Below are 9,450 nucleotides of genomic sequence, written 5' to 3'. Positions count from 1 at the left end.
CCCTCTTTCCACCGCACTCGGAAGCCCTCCTCCCACGGGCACCCTAGAAACAGTTCCACCAATCAGCTAGCCGGAGAGGCAACCGTCACCGGATGTGGCTCTGATTGACATCTCGGACAACCCAATAGCTAAGTGAGTCTCCTTCTTCCCTGGTCCGTTTCCTCAAAACAGACGTGGCCCAAGACCCAATGGGTGTGTAAACCCGCCCCGTGGCGTGGGTCCGCCAATGAGTGGGGCGAAGGCCGTGGTGTCGGGCATTCTGGACTCCTTGGCCGCACGTTCGCGGCGGGTGGCGTACGGGTTAGGCGATTGTAGCGCACTCTGTAGCTGGGGCCTGAGATCCTAGCACGGGGAAAGAGGAAGAAGTATTGCCTCTGGAGCGGCGATTCCTCTTGGATGGTTCCCACAGTGACTTGCAAAAGTCCAGTGAGATCCTTGAGCCCGAGGCGGATCGCTGAACATGTGGTTCCCATGTTGCCGACGCTCGTGCCGCCATCTTGGGTACTGGCAACGTAAACCGGTGCGCCGGCTTCCTCTCCCCGCAGGCCTGGCGTAGTTAGCGAGTCGGGCCGTCAGACCCGGTGGTACGGACTACCATCGCTTCGTGGAATGTCGTCACATGTTGGCGGGATGTTGATGTCAGAGATGGGGCAGAGTAGCCATTTTTGTCGTCTTGGAACCCCACGAAAAGCTCCCCCCCCCCTTCCCTAACATCTTCTTCCTCTCCCCACCCCCACTCTCGCAAAGCATAGTCTTGCTTTTCAGGAACTTTCCTAACTCTCCAAAGTGTTTAAGTCCCATTCAGCAATGTTTGTTAACTCTCACTGTTAACCGTGTAGCCCATCATCATTTGGGAAGCCTGTTACATAGACTCAGAGTCTGAGGCCTCTGGACATTCTGATTCAGTAACTTTGGGGCGGAGGCCTGAGCACCTGCCCTCTTGAGTAATGCACATAAATGCCGCTAGTTGAAGACCACATTTAGGAAATCATTGAGTTGGCCTTTGCTGCCAGCTGTGAGACAAAGAGCCAATTCAAGTTCTCTTTGGAAGAGACCATAACCATTATCCTTGTGCAACAGGACAGAGTCTATCTCCAGGCTCTGCTTGGAGATAGAGGCTTAAAATGTAGGGTGGACCACAGAGTAAAAGTACTTTCTCTGGGGTTGGAAAAATGGCGCAGTGGTAGAGTGCTTGCCTCGTATGCATGAGGCTCTGGGTTGGCCTCAGTACCACATAAGCAGAAAAAGCCAGAAGTGGCACTGTGGTTCAAGTGGTAGAGCGCTAGCCTTGAGCTGAAGAGCTGAGAGACAGCGCCCAGGCCCAGAGTTCAGGCCCCACGAACAAAAACAAAAAAGAACTTTCTCTGCTATAGATACACATCAGCATCCATTCCTTGAGTCCTTTGTTGTTGTTGTTTTGTCAGTCATGGGGCTTGAACTTTGGGCTTGGGCGCTGTCCCTAAGTTCTTCAGCTCAAGGCTAGCTCTCTACCACTTAAGCCACAGTGCCACTTCCAGTTTTCTGGTGGTTTATTGGCTATTAGAGTCTCAAGACTCTCCTGCCTGAGTTGGCTTTGAACCGTGATCCTCAGATCTCAGCCTCCTGAGTAGCTAGGATTACAGGTGTGAGCCACTAGCGCCCGGCTCCTTGAATTCTTATAAAACTATGGATTCAGAAGTGGAGCTGTGGATCAAGTGGTAGAGCACTAGCCTTGTGTGAAAAAACTCCAGGGACAGTGCTCAGGCTCTTGAGTTCAAGCCCCAGGAACCGTACCAAAAAATTAAGCAAAAAAAACACCATGAGTGCTGAATTTTGTACATTAATAATAGTTAAGGGCTGATAGCATGGCTCAAGTGTTAGGGCAGTTATCTATCAAGTGCAAGACCCTTGAGTTCAAATCCTGGTTACCACAAAATAATAACACTAATAATAATTGAAGAGAGTTAAATACATAAACCTGTGAATAGAAATTCCTTCTAAAACTAAGGGTTGGGAAGTAGTAGAGGGAGAGCGCCTGCCTAGCAATTGTTTCAAGACCCTAGTGCAGGGGAAAAAAAAAAGTTTCCTCCAAAAACTAGATAAAGACTAGGAAGATAGCTCAATGGTAGAGCATTGACTACTTAACATTTTTAAAACTCTAGGTTCAATTCCCCAGCAGACACTCCTCCAAAACAGTGAAAGAAAAAAAATATAATTCCAAGCAGAAATTAAAGGGTGTGGATTTGAAAAGTATGGCTGAGAAAATAGACTATTTAGCCACTAACTAGCAGGAAGCCAGGTGTAACGAAGCATGACTATACTCAGGAGGATCTTGAGTTCAAGGCAAAGTTAGACTCTTACCCAAACAAAGGAGGAGAGGCCCTAGGGGTATATAACTCAAATGATAAAGCACTTGCCTACCAATCATGTGGTCCTGGATTTAATCCCCAGTATGCAGAAAAACATAATATTGCCAGTGATTAAAAAGGAGAAAGGCAAGAGGCTAAAGCAACAATATTGCCTGAATTCAGGATTTCCAGTCTGGGAATTATAACAAGACTCGGTCTCAATGAATGAATTAATTAATCTGGGAGGCTGAAATCAGGAGGATCTCGGTTCAAGGCCAGCTTGAGCATACTCATGAGATCCCTTCTCAATCAAAAGCTACATACAGTGACTTGAATCTGTTATCCTAGCTTCCTGGAAGGCTAGCCCAAAAAGTTAACTTTTATTTTTCAGAGATCCCTTGGTGTCAACAGCTCTTTTTTTGTTTGTTTGGTTTTTGGTTTTGTTTTTCAATTTTGCCACTTCTGTTTTGGGGTTTGGTTTTGTTTTGTGTTTTTGTCGGTTGTGGGCCAGAACTCTGGGCCTGGCACTGTCCCTAAGCTCTTCAGCTCAAGGTTAGCCCTCTACCACTTGAGCCATAGCGCCACTTCTGGCTTTTTCTGCTTATGTGGTGCTGAAGAATCAAACCCAGGGCCTCATGAATGCAAGGCAAGCACTCTACCACTGAGCTACCTTCCCAGCCCAAGTTTTGCCACTTCTGAATCTTGAACTCTGGGCCTAGGCACTGTCTCTCAGCTTTTTTTTTTTTTTTTTCTTTTTCTTTTTGTCAGTAATGGGGCTTGAACTCTGGACCTGGGTACTGTCCCTCAGCTCTTCAGCCCAAGGCTAGCGCTCTACCACTTGAGCCACAGCACGAGTTCCGGTTTTCTGGTGGTTTGTTGGAGATAGGAGTCTCATGGACTTTCCTGCCTGGGCTAGCTTTGAACCATGATCATCAGATCTCAGCCTCCTGAGTAGCTAGGATTATAGGCGTGAACTACCAGCTCCCGGCTTCCCAGAGTTTTTTTTTTTTTTGCTCCAGGCTGGTGCTCTACCACTTGAGCCACAGTAACATTTCTGGATTTAATTGGAGATAAGAGTCTCACAGACATTCCTGCCCCTGATGGCTTCGAACCACGATCCTAAGACCTCAGTCTCCTGAGTAGCTAGGATTATAGATGTGAGCTACCAGCACCCAGCTAACAGCTAACAGGGTTTTTGTTTTGTTTTGTTTTGTTTTTGTTTTTGTTTTGTCGGTCATGGGGCTTGAACTCTGGGTGTGGGCACTATCCCTCAGCTCTTCAGCTCAAGGCAAACGCTCTTCCGCTTGAGCTACAATGCCACTTCTGGTTTTCTAGTGGTTTATTGGAGATAAGAGTCTCACAGACTTTCTTGCCTAGGCTGGCTTTGAACCGTGATCTTCAGATCTCAGCCTCCTGAAAAACTAGGATTACAGGCATGAGCCGCTGGTGCACGACTTAACAGTTTTTATTTAATGGAGATAACATACTAGGAGTGGTTTTCTTTTTTTGTTTTTTTGTTTTTTTTTAATTTAATTTTATTTGTGAACATACTGTACAGAGGAGTTACAATTACGTGGGCAGGATAATGCATACATTTCTTACCAAGCATTGCAGCCTCCTCCTTTGTTTACCCTTCACATCCCTTCCCAGCCTCCCCCTTCCCCCCCAATCCCAATCCTTCTCCTTTCCCCCCCCCCCCCCCGACGTTGTAAAGCTAGTTTTGGACATGACAACTTGTACTTCTCATTGTTGCAACACGTCCACCTGTATCCTTAAACAACTGGTTTTTCCCCATCTCCTCCACAAGTTATACTGACATCAAATATAGTGAAAGCAGGAGTGGTTTTCTTTTGATACACATAAAACAGTTGTAAGTCATGGCACAGTTAAATAAAAGCTAGACGATCCTTTATGGGCAGTCAGGAAATTTTAGTGCTACCAAAACTGTTTTAGAGAATTCCACTTGGGCTTTCCATACTCATATGACTTGCTTGCTCAGTTTGATGCTCTCCCACTTGAACCATCCCTCCAGCCCTGCTTTTTGGTGATTATTTTTGGAGATAGATTCTCTGGGACTTTTTTTTTGGGGGGGGGGACTGGGGGGGCCTAGGCTGGCTGGAAACAGCAATCCTCCAGATCTCAAGGGTAGCTAGGATTACAGGCCTGAGCCACCAGCCCCAGCTTTTCTACTTGGTCACATTTTAATAACTCAGAAGAGTCTCAGAATAGCAGTTACTATCTCTGTCACTTTCCCGCCCAAGTCCTGGGTAAGGAGAGAATGGCAAAGCACTGAAAAAGGAGGGCCTCGTGTTAATGAAAGGATAAGAGGCGGGGAGAAATCTTTTGGTTTTGCTATGTTCTGTTCTCTCTTCTGAAAGACTTCTTCCTTTCTTTTTTCTTTGTTGTTGTTGCTGCTGCTGTTTTAGATAGGGTCTTCTGTGTAATCCACGCTGGCTTCAGGCTCTGGATTGACCCCCATGCCACAGCCTCTGGAGTGATGGGATTACAGGCATATGCCATCACACCCAGCTCTGTTCGTTTCTCTTACTTCCCAATTTCAAGATCAGTATATAACACGTATAATAATTACATGAATGTAAAGTGGGAGAGATAGACCAGGTGCCGTTTTATTAGGTTAAGTAATGACTGGAGTGGTTGTAGCTTAATGGTAGAACAGACATGTGTTTTATGTGTTCAAGAACCTTAGTTTGGGGGCTGGGAAGGTGGCTCAGTAATAGAGCGCTTGCCTTGCATGCCTGAGGCCCTGGGTTCGATTCCTCAGCACCATATAAGCAGAAAAAAAGAAGCCGGAAGTGGCGCTGTGGCTCAAGTGGTAGAGCGCTAGCCTTGAGCTGAAGAGCTGAGGGACAGTGCCCAGGCCCAGAGTTCAGGCCCCACGACCGGACCCAAAAAAAAAAAAAAGGAACCTTAATTTGAGCCCCATTACCACAAAAAAAGGGGGGGGGAAACAGGGGGATATTTAGAAAAAGGTTATTACTTGGCAATCCCAGAAACTAGGGAATTAAAGAGGAAAGACAAAAGTTTCAACAGCTGAGATATAAATGATCCTAATGAAAACAGCAGGAGGTTGGGCCTGGCAGGGTGTGGGGGCCGGTGATATTTAATACTCCATGGTAGTGCAGACAGAAAGCCTCCCTTCCACTGTCTAGAGTTCCATATCAAGTCTGAGCAGGTGCAAACCTCCTTTCCAGAACCTGATGATTAACCTTGTAAACTCCAGGGTGTGTCCTTCACCCAGAAAGCTACCCTTCTCCCTGCCCAAAGCCCTCCCCCCACCTCCTTTTGCCTGGATCAGCTGTTAATAGGACAATTACCCAAGAAGCAAAAGAAAGATCCCATGCTGATGTGTCATCAGTCCGTGTATATCCATTAAATCAGACTGAGACAACCACTGGAAAAACTGAGCGCGTGCACTTGCTCCCAGGGGAGAGGCTGATGGCCATCACTTAAAGTCAGGCCTTGCTTTGGTGACACCAGACCTCCTAGGACAGAAAAGCAATGGCAAGCTAGGAAGAGTTGGCTCAGGTGCAGAGGGATGTAGGGGTCTTAATAGAAGCTGTTAACTAGTGAGCATATGCTGATATCCTTCCACTCCTGAGACTACATGTAGACCCCTCCCTCCTTTGTAGATCAGCCGGTGCATCCATCCTCCAGTCATTCCTGGAGTGACACCTGCCAAGAAAGCCCCAGAGAAGGGGCTATGGAAGGAAAGACTGGCTGGGGCTCCAGTTACTTCTAGAATATCAGGAATTGGGTCTTTCCCCCAAGGAAAACCCAGTCTCGCTGCCCCTTATTTCTTCCTTTTTTTTTCCTTTGGTGGGTCATGGAACTTGAACTCTGGGCCTGGGCGCTGTCCCTCAGCTCTTCAGCTGTAGACTAGCGCTCTACCACTTGAGCCTCAGCCCCACTTCCAGCTTTTTCTGCCTATGTGGTGCTGAGGAATCGAACCCAGGGCCTCATGCATGCAAGGCTAGCGCTCTACCACTGAGCTACCTTCCCAGCCCAGGCACTAACACTTTTAAAGAAGAAAAATAAGCAGGGTGCCGGTGGCTCACGCCTGAAATCCTAGCTACTGAGGGGGCTGAGATGTAAGGATCATGCTTCAAAGCCAGCCTGGGCAGAAAAGTCCATGAGACTCTTATCTCCAATAAACCACTAGAAAACCGGAAGTGGCGCTGTGGCTCAAGCTGTAGTGCGCTCACCTTGAGCTGAAGAGCTCAGGGACAGCACGAAAGCCCAGAATTCAAGCCCCAGCACTGACAAAAAAAAGAGAGAGAGAGAATATGACTCAGTGGTAGAGTGCTTGCCTAGCATGCATGAAGCCCTGGGTTCCATTCCTCAGTACCACATACACAGAAACGCCAGAAGTGGCGCTGTGGCTCAAGTGGTGGAGTGCTAGCCTTAAGCAAAAGAAATGCAGGGACAGCGCCCAGGCCTTGAGTTCAAGCCCCAGAACTGGCAAAAAAAAAAAAAGTTTTAAAATATTGCTAATGTAACCAGGCACTGGTGACTCACACCTGTAATTCTAACTATTCAGGAGACTGATATCTAAGGATCACAATTTGAAGCCAGAATCCTGGGTAGTAAAGTCTGTGAGACCTTTATCTCCAATAAACTACCTCCCAAAAAGCTGGAAGGTCTGACTCAAGTGGTAGAGGGCTAGCCTTTAGCAAAAGAGCTCAGGGACAGTACCCACATCCTGAGTTCAAATGCCAGGGCCTGCACCACCACCACCCCCCCCCGGGGGGGAAATATATACATATATATTATATATGATATATATATATATATATATATATATATATATATATATATATATATATATCAGCTAATCTAGCAGGGCACCAGTGGCTCACACCTGTAATACTAGCTTTTCAAGAGGCTGATATTTGAGGATCAAAGTTCAAAGCTTGGGCAGGAAAGTCCATGACTCTTATTATCTCCAATTAACCACAATAAAAACTGGAAGTGGAGCTCTGGCTCAAGTGGGAGAGTACTAGCCTTGAGTGGAAAAGCTAAGGGACAGCACCCAGTCCCTGAGTTCAAGCCCCAGTACTAGCATAAAAATGGAACAAGAAATTACTAATCTACATAAGTATTTCTTATTTTCCAACCCCATCTAGTCCAACAGACTGGACTAGACAGTGCCTGAGATTTCCTTCTTTCCTTTTTTTTTTTTTTTGTTGTTGTTGTTGGTCACGGGGCCTGAACTCTAGGCCTGGGCACTATCTTTCAACTTTTCAGCTCAAGGATAGTACTCTACCACTTGAGCCACAGCACCACTTCCAGATTTTTCTGCTTATGTGGTGCTGAGAAATCGAACCCAGGGCCTCATGCATGCAAGGCAAGCACTCTACCACTGAGCCACCTTCCCAGCCCCTGAGATTTCCTTCTGAGAAAATAGATGGCAGTCCTTCTGAGAGATTGCATCTTGTCACTATTAAAAGGTTAGCACATCTTGTAAGGAAATCAGTTCCTTATGCAGCTAATCAAAAACGTGCCCTTCCCTCGATCACCCTTTTAACATGGTAAAAATCATTATCAAGCTGGGTACCATTAAATCACCACGAAGTAAAGCTCTTCTGCCAGCTAGCCTTTCCCCTATGACCACTACCACACTTCCAGATTGCTTCTCATTGCTTCTCAGCCTGACTGCACATGGCATCATCACCTGAGGGGTTTGTAAACTATCCCATTGCCTGGGTCCCACCACAGATCAATTAAGTCATAGTCCCCAGAGCAGAACAGGGTATCAGTATTTTGTGTAATCTCCTCCAATGATTCCTCTGTGCAGCCAAAATAGAGACACACTTGTAGCAAGAGTTGAGTTTGTAGGGGGTAGGATTTAGTGTCCAGACTAGAATCATCATCTGATTTTTAGGACATGCTCTTTCTCAATCCTGAAAATGTCTCTTAACCTTTTTTTTTTGTTTTGTTTTCTCCTCTTCTTTTTTTGACAGTATGGAACTCAGGGCTTGCTAGACAAGTACTTTGTCACATGAGAACCATCCTAGCTTGGTCCCTTGATCTATACAATGAAAATGCCTCTTTGTTCTTTCCTGTCCTCATGTAACTTTTTTTTTTTTTTTTTGAAGATGAGTTCAACTGTCCTGTGTCTCCCAGTGCTGCCCCAAACAACAACATTGGGTAATTTTCTTTGTATAGCTCAGTGCCACATGTCGTAATCTGGCAGGTGCCATCGGAGGTGGAGAGAGTGGGTGGTGGGAGTGGACTCATAGGGTGGTTCAAAAATCTGGCTTGGTCACTTACTAGTTGGGCTAGTCTGAGCTAAAAGGACAATATACATATTCACAAGTCTTCAAATCAGATTATGTGGGCTGAGGGGTTTGTGTCTAAAGTGTAGATCACCTGCCTAGGAAATGTGAGGCCCTGAGTTCATACCCTAGTATCACACACAAAAAAAAAAAAAGAAAAAAAAATCTGGGGCTGGGAAGGTGGCTCAGTGGTAAAGTGCTTGCCTGCCCTGGGTTCGATCCCTCAGTACCACATAAACAGAAAAGGCCAGAAGTGGCACTGTGGCTCAAGTGGTAGAGTGTTAGCCTTGAGCTGAAGAACTGAGGGACAGTGCCTGGGCCCAGAGTTCAAGCCCCACAACCAAAAAAAAAAAAAAATCTAGAATACCAGACACTAGTGGCTCACACCTATAATCCTAGCTACTCTGTAGGTTGAGATCTGAAAATCACAGTTCAAAGCTAGCTAGGGGGGGGTGTGTGGGGGGAGGGAGAATTCCTCTATCTTCAATTGACCAAGAAAAAAGCTGGGCTGGAGGTGTTGTTCAAATGGTAGAGCATTAGCTGTGAGAGATTATGAACCCTTGAATTCAAACCCTAGCACCAGCATACATACACACACACACACAATAACTTAGATCCTAGATTATATATGTAAAGCTATTTGTGCATTGAGTTACATATGAAGAGACCCTTTCATGAATTTCTCCACACACACAGCAGCTTAGCCCCTGAGAAAGTCAAAGGCCTTAAAGAAACCAGAGAAGTACTTACAGCGTTCAGCCGAAGCCTATCTTGCAGATGGAGAATGGAAGCCTTCATTTTCTAGCCAACATAACACATCCATGTCT

The sequence above is a fragment of the Dipodomys spectabilis genome, unplaced genomic scaffold (genome assembly GCF_019054845.1).
Source record: "Dipodomys spectabilis isolate Male_0828 unplaced genomic scaffold, ASM1905484v1 ptg000018l, whole genome shotgun sequence".
In the NCBI taxonomy this organism is placed as follows: Eukaryota; Metazoa; Chordata; class Mammalia; order Rodentia; family Heteromyidae; genus Dipodomys; species Dipodomys spectabilis.
Note: the sequence above shows the minus strand (reverse complement) of the source record.